This window comes from Sapajus apella, unplaced genomic scaffold (genome assembly GCF_009761245.1).
Source record: "Sapajus apella isolate SASKATOON/1434 unplaced genomic scaffold, GSC_monkey_1.0 scaffold17, whole genome shotgun sequence".
In the NCBI taxonomy this organism is placed as follows: Eukaryota; Metazoa; Chordata; class Mammalia; order Primates; family Cebidae; genus Sapajus; species Sapajus apella.
The window spans coordinates 23,755,449-23,769,612 of NW_022436957.1; positions in this window are offsets into that span (position 1 = coordinate 23,755,449).

Below are 14,164 nucleotides of genomic sequence, written 5' to 3' on the forward strand. Positions count from 1 at the left end.
TTGCTTATAAATGTCTTCCATAATAGACTAAATGGTTTTGAGGACAGAAATTGTGTCATTGTTCTAATCATCTTCCCAGTGCCTAGCATAGTACCTGAAGTCCTAGGAAATCAATACAATTTATTCTAAATGAGACAATGAGATAAAGAGAAATTATAAAATGGTTTTAACTCTGTCTGTCACACACAGAATTTTTGTGTTTTGCTTCTCCACATCATATAAAGCCTCTTACTCATAAAGCCTAATAGTCATAATTTTTAACTTGATTGATAACAAATATATTAGCATCCTCTACTTCAATTTTTGTTGCATTGTCATTTATTTGATTTCTTATTGTTCAGAAACAGGGAAGAACTTAACAAAATAAACAAGACAGCTCTCATTAATATTCTAAAATATATAATGCTCTCTCCTGGAAATAATTATGGAAGTTACACTATCTCCTTTGACGTTTTCCATGTTCTGGTATGCTCTTCTAAATACCAAAGATTCTTGCATGAGTACTGACCCCAATTTTATCAGAAGTTTATAATTGGGGGCACACTCAACTGATTCCTAATCTATGTCAAGGTTATTCCCCTTAGCTTAATTGCCCAGTACTTAACTCTTGCGCGTGACCCTAATACAAGAGCATATTCAAAAGAGTTTCAACTTTACTGAAAGTAACAGATTGCATCATTTCATAATTCTCTACTAAATAGTAGTTTGCAACAAAAATCTAATCTCTTCCCAATTTTATCTTATTGTTTGCAACATCACCAGATAAAGCTGCTTTGAAGATCACTTATATAATATCACACATTTTGTGGCATTTTCACTAATTTGTAGTCCTAACTCCTATGCTCCCATTTATCTTCTGCTGAATAAGTAGTAGATTAGCTGACTCACAGCCTTCTGATTTACTCCAGATATTTGACTATACAGCTTAAGGAGAAAATTCCCTTTATTTTACAATAAAATTCATGTCACACCTTTGGAGTTGTCAGTTTAAGTTTTTCTTAGAGCACCTTTCCAAATTAATGTTGAAGCCACTCAATCTGTTTTGCTATATGGCCAACCTACTAGAAAATGCAAAAATATCTGCTAACAATAGTTCTTACACTCATTTATTATTCTAATAAGTGAGTGCCAAACACTGTTTGGAAAATACTTTTTTGAGAACTTGCTATTAAACAGCCTCTGGTTTTAGTTTGGAGATTCAGTGTGGAAAAAGATAAACAAGTTACCTTCGACCTTATATTCTGGTAGATAAATATAAATCATAAAAAGTAAAAAGCTGCATAAGCAAGATAATTTCTTATCATTATGTATGTGTTGTATATACAGGCAGATGTGATAGTCACTGGACATTTTTACATATAGGATTTCTAGGGAATGAATCTCTGATGAGGTGGCCTTTAGTCTGAGGATGGAGGGTTGAAGGAAGCCAAGTACGAAAAAGGAAAATATTTCTAAGTAATGGAAACCAACCAAGGCCAAAGCTCTAAAGAGGGGATACCCTTAACATATTCAAGAAACATTAAAAAGGCAAGTGTGGCTGTGGTGTAGTAAGCAGGGGGTGCAGTGAAAGGAGTGTGTGAATTGATGTCTAGAGTTTGGCAAGAACCAGATGACACAGGGACGTAGAGTGTGAAGGGAAGCCATGAGATGGTTTTAAGCAAGGGGATGACACAATTATATTTATGTTTTTTTTTAAATTTCTCATAGTTCTATAAGAAGAATGGACTTTAAGGGGTGGAAGCAGAAATCCCAGAGATAGTAGATTACGGCAAGAGTCCAGGAACAAGATGATGGTCATCTAGACTAGGAGAGAATTGGACTGATTCGAGATAAATGCTGGAAGTAGAATAGATAGCATTTGCAGATGGATTAATTTACTGGGTGAATAAAACATAAGCATAAAAAAGACTGCTACATTTTTGACTTGAGCAGTTAGTTAAAGATTCATGCCTCTTACTGACACATGTAGTTTGGGGGAGTGTAGAATATATCTGTTTTTTTGTGTGCTCAGCTTCCATTTACATCTAAATATAGCACACTGATTTCTCATTGGGGATTCTCCTTCCTCCTACTCCATCAGATTGGCTTTTCTTTTTTGAGACTCCTTCAAATTCCCAGTTCCAGATATGTATATGAGAGGCATGCCTGAGTAATCAGCATTTTCAAATCTTTTACCAAAGTAATTGACTTAGTGACAACACTTGGCCCAGTTGGATGCAACCCTGAGACTTTGGGTTAAACTGTAGGGGGTTAAAGGTGTTAAGTTTGTGATTGATAAGTTAGTAGGATTTCAGTTTGGCATATCTAGAGGTTACCATGTTGAGAGAGCATGCCAGAGAATGAGGCCAATGCAGAGGCAAACCAGGCAGAGTGGTAGAGTAAGAAACCAAGTCTTAATGATGTTTTTAAGTCTCTGAATTGCCATGCCTGAAGCCGCATTTACTCCAGTTGTCTGTCCTTCATATTAGCTTCCATGTGCTTGAGCACATTTGAGTTGAATTTCTCTTCGATGTAACCAAGAGTTATTTTTTCAAATTTATTTTAAAAAATGGGAATATAAAATTATATGTATTTGTCATGTACACTATAATATTTTGAAGTATGTGCACATTATGGAATGGTTAAAACTAGTTAATTAAAATATACATTACCAAACATGGTTATCATATTTGTGGTGAGAAAACTTAACATCCACTTTCTTAGCATTTTTCAAGAATATAATGTATTGTCATTAACTGAAGTCACCATACTGCATAATAGATCTCTTCCTACAGGTGAGAAATGTATTTTACATGTATTAAGTTGGAAATGGCTATTTAGGTTTTCCAGATTAAAATACAGGATGCCTAGTTAAATCTGAATTTCTGATAATTGATGATTTTTTTTTAGTATATGTCCCAAATACTGCTAAATCTGGCAAGCCTATGCCTATTAGATATCCAAGTGGAGATGGCAGGTGGGAAGTTGTGTATACAGACCTGGCTCTCCAGAGAGCGGTCAGAGATTTTTATATACATCTGCAAGTTGTCATAATAGCGATAACATTCAAAGCTGTGGGACTAAAAGATTACAGTTTGGAAATAAGGGAGGTAGATTTGAGCGAGCATCCAGAGCTAAACCAGAGGGCAACCTGCTTTATGAAGTCGAAGTCTAGCAGACCAGGGAGAATATCTGAAGTATTGAGAAGGAAGAGCCAGTGAAGGTGGCAATATAGTTTCAGGGAAAGCAAGGCAAAAAGATAAGTTTTAAGACAGGATTCATCAGCATCTCCAACAAAGATCAGCAAACTTCCTTCTCAAAATAATGGGTACACCCTTTTCTCCTAATCAGTTACCTACTGAAGCTTTTTAACATTCCATCACTTCCTGAATCTATTCAGATGCCTAGCCCCTTTGGCCAGTGTTGGAGACATCTAGAAACTCATCCCTTGTCTACGGGCATTGAGATGTTCCCTCTCTGCTGCATTTGATATTAGGGACTTAAAAATCCCCTTTCTGTTTCTATCAGACAGCTTGAGACTTTAAAGGTTTAAAGAGTAGAATAGATATATGCAGTGACTAATTAGTAATTCAAAGTTATCTGTTCAGGGGTGAGAACATGAAAACAAACAGCTCCAGCGAACAGCTGTTCATGGCTAGAGTGTGACAAACATTACAGAACCTGCTGACCTCTTCATTTTTCCTCTCACCTTACTGTCTGACTTCTCTTCCATTTTCACTTTCTTTCTTCAGGGAGCTCACCAGTCACCCTCTTTATCTCTCCCTAGCACCTTCATTTCTTCCTTTCACTCTTCCCTTAATTAATGGTGGAATCAAAGCATATTGTGGAAGGAGTTTTTCTTTGTTTCTTAATTTTCTTTTTCTTGTTAACCAAAATATTTATTAGTAAAAGTAATAAAAACGTACAGACAAAAAGAAAAGAATTAAGGCAATTGAGAAAGGACAAAAAAGTGAGAACTAAAAGGCCTCTTTCTTCTTGCCTACCCCCAGTCCCATGTCCTTTGGGATAGTGTTAATATTACATGTGTTTAAATATATTTTATGTCAAATGTGAAGTTTTTATGTACATACACACATCCACACACATATATAATATTAACATGTATTGAGTGCTTACTGTGTGCCAGAAACTATTATAAATTCTCCAAATACAATAATTTATTTAATCCCCAAAAAGGCCTTTGGCAGATAAGGAAACTGAATCACAGAACAGAGAAGTAACTTCTGCCACATCACAAAGCTAGTAAATGGGTAATATATACGAGTGTTAAAGGCAAGATATAAAATGTTCTTTGACTAAAGTCAAATGAACAGGTATTTTCGGTAAAATTGAAATCTGTCTAGAAAACATGGTGTTGTTTGAGGCATACTGTTTATTGATACAAATACTAATATAACTTTCAGGTCTACAGAATGTCTTTTGTGGCATTGGACTTCCAAATATATTGTTGTTGTTACCTGTGAGCTCAATTTCTGCTAAATTTATCCTTCTACAGAAATTTTCACCCTTGTGTAATCTGAGTGAGAATCTTAACTTTGGGAGTAGTTTGAGACACGTAGAAATATTTTTATTAGCATTCAGGCCTAGGGTTACCACAAGAAATGGATAGCAGTTGTTGGGTTACACCCACAGCCTTGGCACAAGCTCAGAATTCCCATATTCCAAACATAAGTTTGTCTACCTATGATATGGGGCAGGCAGTTTGTGATTGGCAAATAAGCCACTCAGCTAACTAGCAGAAATTTATGGGTTCCTTCTCAGAAACAAAAAACAGTTTTGGCTTCCAGCTTTCTATAGGGAGTTATGTTCTGGCTTTCAGCAGCACTGGAGCTTGTGGCCTCTATTTCTATCATGAAGCAGGCATTAACACCACAGCTTCCAATTTCTGTTATGTGTTATCTTGTTATTTCCAGCACTCTGAAAATTCTCATCTTTTCTTGTTCATTTATCTGTATATTGTTATTTAATATTGTCTGAATACTTTATACAGCATTTTTAATGTATTTGGAATGGGAGAGAGAAATTAATTGATGTGTTCAATTGTTTACTCAAAAGTTTTAGTTTAACTTTTATCTTGGAAATATATAAATCTTAAAAGTGTGTTATGTACTCAGTTTTTTTGAATTACTCTATTTTTTAGCATTTGGTAGGTTTCAAAACTTGTTTCATGAATCCCTTCCCTTTTTGCTCTTCTACATTTATAACGTCCAAACTCAATGTCTTAAATGAGGCCAAATAGAGAAAGACTTAACAAAAAGAATTGATTTTTTATATTGTTTTGTTAAAAGTTTAATTATTGTTAAAATATTGCAAAATTATATTGTTAAAATTATGCAAAAATATCTATAGTAAAACTGCATACATTTCCTCATTTTATTCACTAGGAAAATTACCAAAACTGAAGAAACTTCACTTGCTTTGAGATAATGTAGGAAGTAGCACATATTTCAAAACAAAATAGCACAGAGAAAGATTTTCTGTGGCTCAGAAAATTTTGCAATGCTTTCGATGTTAAATAAAATTCTAATACTATGTAAATATTATTGTCCATGAATAATGGAAACTTTAACAGTTGACTTGTGTTGAGCAGCAAAGAGACAAGCATAGCACTCAGAAGACAGGCTTGGGAAGCTTTCAGTAGGCAGAAATTTGATTTTCAGTTGGGCAAGCTCATTGCATGACTCTCTAGTTAGGTGGCATTAATGTATCTGTTTTAAAAGTAGCTTCCCCATCAATTTATACTTCAATTAATCCTCTCAAAACATAACTTGTTTGAGACACTGTGAGGGCAAGGTCAGAACTTGTGTCACTATCTGATACCTAGTGTTTTCCTATAATGCTGAAGAGAAAAGATAGTTGGGGCCTAATGCCTTCAATAGTCAAAAATATTAGTTAAAGCCTACGTGACATGTGGGACACCATAAAATAACCAAATATTCAAATTTTCCATGTCCCAGAAAATGAAAACCAAAAGGAATGGAAAACATATTTAACAAAGTAATAGCTGAAAACTTTAAAAGTCTAGCAAGAGATTTAGATATTCAGATACAGAAAACTCAGAAATAACCAAATGGATACAATTCAGAAGCATTTGTTGAGTACCTACTACAGAAAAAGCACAATACTAATTAATTTATTTCTTACTAGGTTTTTCCATTTTAGATTTTTCTTTTATCCAGGACTTTTTGCTTCTTAAAGATTGTGACTTCCAGTAAGTGACTGCTGAGCCATTTACTAGGTTGTGGAAAATGATTCTATTAACAAAAATATTTCATAAATACAGATTAGGCCTCTATTCTCTGTGATATTAGAAAACAGTGAAAGAGAGAAAAGTAAGTAGCCTGAAAATGAACTAGAGAGAAACAATAGGAAGGATCACACTAATTCACAATTATTAAGGATGTCAAATAACATTGCTGACAAATTCCCTACAAGTAAACTCCTTAGAAGAATTTAGTTTTTCAGGAAAAAAAGATGCTGCAGGTGTTTTGGGACCAAAAAGTTTGGGCATTTATCATGAGAGACATCAGAAAACTTCCACATGAAGGCATAGAGGTTGTCCAAAAGTCTCTTATTGTCCTTAAGATTTACTCATGATACATATTTTGATTTGTTTCAGAAAAAAAAAAAAAAGAAGCACACTTCTATGCTATAGAAAATATTGAAGAGCTCATGTCTGTTTCTGTTTTTCCATTTTAGTGTAGTAAGTCGATAGCATTTTTAACTTGTGTGCCTATAATTCCAATATTTGCACAGTTTTTGTATCCTAAGATTTTTTGAATGATGATTAGATGGTATTCTTGTAATAATGTTTTCCAGAGATTTTTGACTGCTTCCTCAGTTAGCAATCAAATATCTATTTTTGTTTGCATTGATGAAAACTACAGTATGATTTGGTCTGAAATAATGGGTAGGATTTTCCTATATGTTGTAGCTTCTATGATTTTCTTATCATTGTAAAGCTTAGAAAATTATTCCTTACTTTCATTTTCCTCTATTCTAACATAAAACCATATATATATATACACACACACACACACATACATACACATTGCTTGCCAAAGTCAAAGTGTCAGTTTCCAGGATGAAACGATAATCCCTACTTTTAAATATTTGCATTCATTTCAAGGCTAAGGAAAATTGCCACGAATAATGGCTGTAATTATTACAGTACATTTGTTCCCTAAATCGACTTTAGGGAGACAATGTTATACTGTTATTTTTAGCAATGATATAAACTAGGCTGTTGAATTGAGGGATTGCTTCCAAACTGACCTGAAAAGGAGACACAGCTACTGTGACTTCAATTACATTAATATGGAATACCTGGCTATTTTAAGGCCTATGTAGTCTTCAATTTTTTGGCTAGGAATCACAATGTTGCTACCTCCTCCACAATTTAAATCCCCAAATTGAGAAGGTGCTACAATTTATCTATCTTATATTTTATTATTATTAATATTATTTTAGCATGATCCGTTTTTAGTTGTATAATTTTGTTGAAATTTTATCTGAACTTCTGCAGATGTAAAGCTAAGTGAATTCAGAATTAAAGTCATGGAATTAAGGCATGGTTCTTATATAGATTATTTTAAATTGACAAAATTATAACTCCTGTAAATCAACTAAAATTGAATAAATCTTTCAGTTAAGTTCCAAACTGATAGGTTTGCTTTCTGTGTCAAACCTGGAAGAGTCAGTCCAACAGAAACAGTGAAAATAATTGGAGTTTTAAATTGAATTAGAGTATTTTTCTTGATTATAATTTTGTAAAGTTTGTGGTTATTTATTATAATTTCAACTTTTATTTTAGAGTCAAGAGTACATGTACAGGTTTGTTACATGGGTATATTGTGTGAGTGTGATGCTGAGGTTTGGAATACAAATGGTCATGACACCCAGTGAGTGAGCATAGTACCCAATAGGTAGTTTTTCAGCCCTTGTCCTTCTCCCACTCTCCCCTCTGTAGTCACTACTGTCTATTATTTCCATCTTGTTGTTCATGTGTACCCAGTATTTAGCTCCCACTTATAAATGAGAACATGTGGCATTTGGTTTTCTCTCCCTCCATTAATTCACTTAGGATGATGGCCTCCAGCCTCATCCATGTTGTTACAGAGGATATGATTTCATTTTTTATGGCTGTATTGTATTCCATCATGTATATGTACCACAATGGCGTATATATGCCACATTTTCTTTATCTAATTCACTGTTGATGGGCAACCTGTCTTTGCTATTGTGAATAGTGCTGCGATGAACATACCCACATGTATGTGTCTTTTTGGTAGAATGATTTATTTTCCTATGGGTATATATCCAGTAATAGGATTGCTGTCTTGAATGATAGTTGTTTTAATTTCTTTGAGAAATCTACAAACTGCTTTCCATAGTGGCTGCACTAATTTCCATTTCCACCAACAGTGTATAAGCATTACCTTTTCTCTGCAGCCTTGCCAGCATTTGTTATTTTTGACTTTTTGATAACAGCCATTCTGACTGGTGTGTGATGGTATCTCATTATGGTTTTGATTTGAATTTCTCTAATAATTGATGATGTTGAGCATTTTTTCATGTGTTTTTTGGTCACTGGCATGTCTTCATTTAAGAAGTGTCTGTTCTGTTCATGTCCTTTGCCTACTTTTTAATGGGCTTATTTGGTTTTTGCTTATGTTCCTTATAAATTCTGAATATTAGACTTTCATTGGATGCATACTTTGGAAATACTTTCTTCCTTTCTATGGGTTGTCTGTTTATTGATAGTTTATTTTGCTGTGCAGAAGATCTTTAGTTTAATTAGGGCCCACTTGTCAATTTTTGTTTTAGTTGCAAATGCTTTTGAGGACTTGGTCATAATTCTTTCCCAATGCTCATGTCCAGAATGGCATTTCCTAGGTTTTCTTCTGTGATTTTTATAGTTTTAGGTCTTTCAGTTATGTCATCAATCCATCTTGATTTAATTTTTGTATTTGATATAATGTAGGGGTCCAGTTTTATTTTTCTGCATATGGTTAGCCAGTTATCCCAGAACTATTTACTGAATAAGGAGTCCTTTGCCTATTGCTTATTTTTGTTGACGTTGTCAAAGATTAGATGGTTGTAGTTCCTATTTCCTGATACATTAGTGTTTCTGAGTCGAAAAAAAAACATAATATGAATGGTGATTGCATATAAACCACCCTTAAAGACTTCTTTCAGTTTTTTTTGACATACTTTTATCAGACAATATTATTTTTATTTTTTCTTGTTTTTTTTTGACTGTTTGTTTTTCTCTCCAAATTATTTGTATGATACTGAATTATGTAACTTAGTGCCTGCAAATACTTTCTTCAATTTTTGGAAGTAGAGAATATTTTCAAAAACATAATAGTCTAAGTAAAAGAATACATGGCAAGAGGAGAATAACATCAAAAGTGAAAACAAATAGTGTTTTATATGGTTACACTATTGAATTGCAACAACAGTAATAATGATAATAATAGTATTAATAGCTGACATTAGTATAGCATTTATCGTGAGCGCTATACTGTTCTATGTGCTTCATGTACAGTAATTCAGGTAATCCTCACAACAGTGGGGAAAATAAAGGCAAAAAGAGGTTGAATAATTTGCTAAAGGTCACAGTGGAAAAATCACAAAGGAAAAATGAAAAGTCAAGATAAAGTCAGAAGAGTTTAAAAATATATTTTCCAAATATTGTGAAGTGCAGCTACTGAGAAATGCAAAAATTAAGATTAGAAAAATATTAAGAGATATCAGAAAAAAACTTGTCTAATTTTCAAGGACCTGAATGAAAAAAAATGATGATAATATTAATTGCTAAAAGTAAGTCAAATCGGTATATAAATAGATCTATTTGAAAAAACCAATTTTGGGGTTTGGTTGTGATTCCAGATTAGCTAGGTTCACCGGGCAAGTCATGTTAAGTCTAGGCATAGGTATCTTTCACTGTAACATAAGGGACTTGGTGAATTTGTAAAGCCTCTTTCCCCCAGCTCAAATTGATTACATTTACTTGATACTATTTAATGGCCATAGATTTTTTGGCTGAATGCAGCTAAAACCAGTGGGGTTACCTAAGCATAATGTATTGAAAATATTAAAGAATATAGTCTTAAGGGAAAGGCAAGGAACCATGTGTGGTCCAGAGTTGAACCTGGCAGTTTTAGAAGACCTTGGTAATAGCTGTGTGGCCTTCTCACCACCCTTCACCCCTCACCACCAGAGCCAATAAATCCTAATTATTTCTTAAAATCTTGACTCACACGCATTGTAGATCGAGAAGAGACAGTCCAGTTGGCCAAGGTTTTATCATGTGTCTAGATAATTGGCAAAATTAAAACAATAAGAGGAAAAACATGGAAGAAAGAGTCTTATACAGAAGGAAAGCAGGTTGAGCCAATGGAAGATAAGCAGTTCTCTTCTGTCTACTACTGTATTAGTCCATTCTGCATTGCTATAAATCAGTGCCTGAGTCTGGGTAATTTATAAAGAAGAGAGGATTATTCAGCTCATGATTCCGCAGGCTGTACAAGAAGCATAGTGTTAGCATCTGCGTTTGGTAAGGACCTCAGGAAGCTTCCAATCATGGCAGAAGGTGAAGGATAGCCAGTGTGTCACATGACAAGAGTGGGAACAAGAGAGGAGGAAGCTCCAGGCTTCCTCCTCTCTTTTAAGCAACCAGATCTCTTGTGGAGTCACAGAGCAAGAATTCACACATTATGGTGAGGATTGTATCAAGCCATTCATGAGGGATCTACCCTTATGGCCCAAACACCTTCCATCAAGCCCCACCTCCAATATTGGGGATTACATTTCAACATGAGATTTGGAAAGAACACCAAAACAATATTAACTGTGGGTTAGTAACTATAGGAATTTTGTAACACTTTTTAAAAAATGTGAGTCTTTAATATATGACCCTGTTTTCACTTGAGTTAATTAATATCTCAATGGAGACAAATACATCAAAAATGAAAAAATAAGATGTTAGAAATATTCTACATTACCTACTGCTAAAGATTTATATTGAAAGATTGCAAAACAGGTAAGAATTGACTCTTAAAGTACTTCCCCCTTCAATTTTTAAGTCTAAGTATGTAATTATTGTTGCAAATATATAAGAATTTTTAAAATCTTGTAACTGAAAAGCTGAACATAATTACTAATTTCTCCTCAGAATTTCCATCTTTGATAGTGTTATGAGTTTTTTCCTCAATAGATGCCCACTTGAAAAATCACGAAAAGAAAATAGTTTTTAAAATATGAAGATAATATCTGAGTGAAAAATGTCAAGGCTTAATTGAGAATTTTTGTATTATTACAAATTAAGTGAATGATTAAAAATGCCAGGGGAACAGAAGATTGTTTCATATGGTTCTCTGTTCAATGTGGATTGCCAATGTGGGAGAAAATCCTTGTAAATCTTAGCATTGCTCCCACACAGCCACCTACACAGATGATCGCTTGACTTTCACGCTAACAATAGATGTGTTAGTAGAACTCTTACCATCTGCAAAGTGAAGTGCACTTAAAAAGAAGTAACTGCAGCAGACAGTAGTAACTGCCTATATATTGTGATTAGCATTTTATATTTACAATTAAAAGGTAAGATTTTTAAGCTGTGATAGCTTCCAGTTTAAATAAGGGCATTCCCTATGGTAACTCCCAGATTCAATAAGGTCAGTCCTAGATACCAGCTAAACTTATTTTAGAAAACTTGATTTTGAATATCTTTCTACTTAAAATTTATCTGTGTCTAGGAACACAGATATGAGTTCTGATATTCTCACTTCTCCTTCTGTAATAACACTCAGAATCATGTGCATTAGGGTAAAGCCTGCTACAGAGTCTAATTGTTACAACTGTCCTAATTTTGTAAATAGAATTATTTCAAAGGCACATTTATTTGGGTTCCTTTGCTCTTAAATCTAGTTTTATCATCATTGAAGAATGAGTATTATAGAAAATAAACTTTATATCATTGGAAAATATGGTCTTTGGTCTCCTTTCACGTATTGATTTTTTGTCAAGATTGGAAAGTAATCCACGATTACTGGAAATGGAATCCACGATTCCATTACTTGGATTTAGTAGAAAATTCTAAGGCAAAGTGTTAGAAAATGAATTATCTGGATTATTCATAGGGAATAGAGTGGCTTAAGGGCTCCTGGGTAGAACCTGCTCATACTTGGAATACTGTGTGTAACAGAGAGGAAAGCAGGCATGTGGCTGATGGAAGGCAGGGTGAGACCCATTTTTCTCAACCCCTATACAAACAGGTGCATTACCACTCTGTACTGGCAAAGATCCCATGTGTTTCCAACCCACATGTTTCTAACATTTGGCCTGAATAATCTTGTTCTTTCACATAGATGAGTGAGGCTGTCTGTATGAGCTATGAGAGCTACTGTAACCTTAAAATATTATCTAAAATAACACTGCCTAAAATTCTATGATGAATTGTTCATTTTTGTATTAGGAACATGTCCTTTTCTCACCTATTTTACTGCAGATGATTATAGAAAAGGTAGTACATAAAGACACTAATAACTTGGTATGATTTAGCTTTATTTTCTCTCAAATTATAATTCTAGAAATGTAATATTAGATGGAAATTTAGGATTAGAAGGAAAATAAAATATCATCTAGTCCAACCAATACATTTTGCAGATGATAAAATTGAGACTTAATAAAGGCTCACACACCTAGTTAAGCACAAATCCAGAATGAATCCTGAAGATTCCTTACTTCAGTCTAGTGCTTTCTCCATTATACTATAATGAAACATTAAGACAACAGCTGTCCCTTGGGATGAGGGTGAGGGGGTGCTGGAAAGGAATCGAAAGCATAAGGAAAATAGAGGAAAGAGGGTAGGCTGACCTCCAGTTATTTTTCTAAATTTGATCCACATAATAGAATTATTAGCAGGATTGAATTTAATTAAACCAGCAAGTTTTCATGTATAGGCAGTTAGCACCACAACTCAGCCATGCCTCTTTGCTAAGGCTTAGGAATAGATAAAAAATCTTATGATGTCAGGGCTAGGGGGAGTTTGCACTTACATCATCGCCATCCAAAAAGCTATGAACTTAGGATAAGATGTGAAGAGCTGTTCATATATCTTCTGTACTAGCTAGTTCTGTTGCAAAAGCAAATTGCTTAGGATTGGGAGGTATATAAAAGGAAGATAATCTTTTCTAAAGTTGGACAGCTAATATTTTCACTCTAAGTGAGACAATAGATAAAGAAAATGAATTAAGCTGAAAGATATATAATATATACCCTCAAATTTAGTTCCTATAAGTACATATTTCATTCACTTCAAAATAATTTGTATAGTAAGTTTAATGAATAAGAGCAGCCACAAAACTTGAAATATGCTATGATAGCTAATCTGTTTCCATATATTTGGTAAACCTGAATGCATATAAAATGATAAAATATAAATTTTTCCTCATGCTGGATTATTCTGCTTTTAATACATTTTCATTCTAACAAATGAGGCTGACCCAGGGGACCTTAGGAAATTTATTTCACTATCAGTGGTCACCTCCAGTTATATACTGTGTATGTTATTAAAATAAACTCTTGAATTGAGTAAAACATATTAATGAAAACTACATTGTCTATAGGAGGTAATTATTAAAATGTTTTAGGTGCAATATTTCTTGAAAACTAAAGCAAATTTTATTATTTTTATTTACTTTCAGGGAATCATATCCATCGTTTCCTTAGGAAACAGACTTTTAACAAGATAATGCAATTAGAATCACAATAATCTAGAATAATGTTAAGATAACAGCTTCAAAATCTCAGTAGCCTGACTTTACCTGAAAAGGTGTCATGAGAGCTCAGTGTGAAGCAAAACTTACACCACAAGCATCTCCAATGGGGTAGTGTGAGTCAGTGCTCCATTTTGTTAGGATGCTATCAGTGGGGTCCATTGAGAAACAACAGGATAATATCCAGGATGTCCATTTAAAAAAATCACTTGTTATACCACGAACCATGAATGGGAAAAGACAATCAACAAATACCAACACTAGGATGAACCAGATGTTGTAATTGTTTAACAAGGACTTTAAAATGGCCATCATTAAACTGCTTTGACAGTTAATTAAAAATTATCTTTAAACAAAAAATATAAAATCTCAGCAACAAA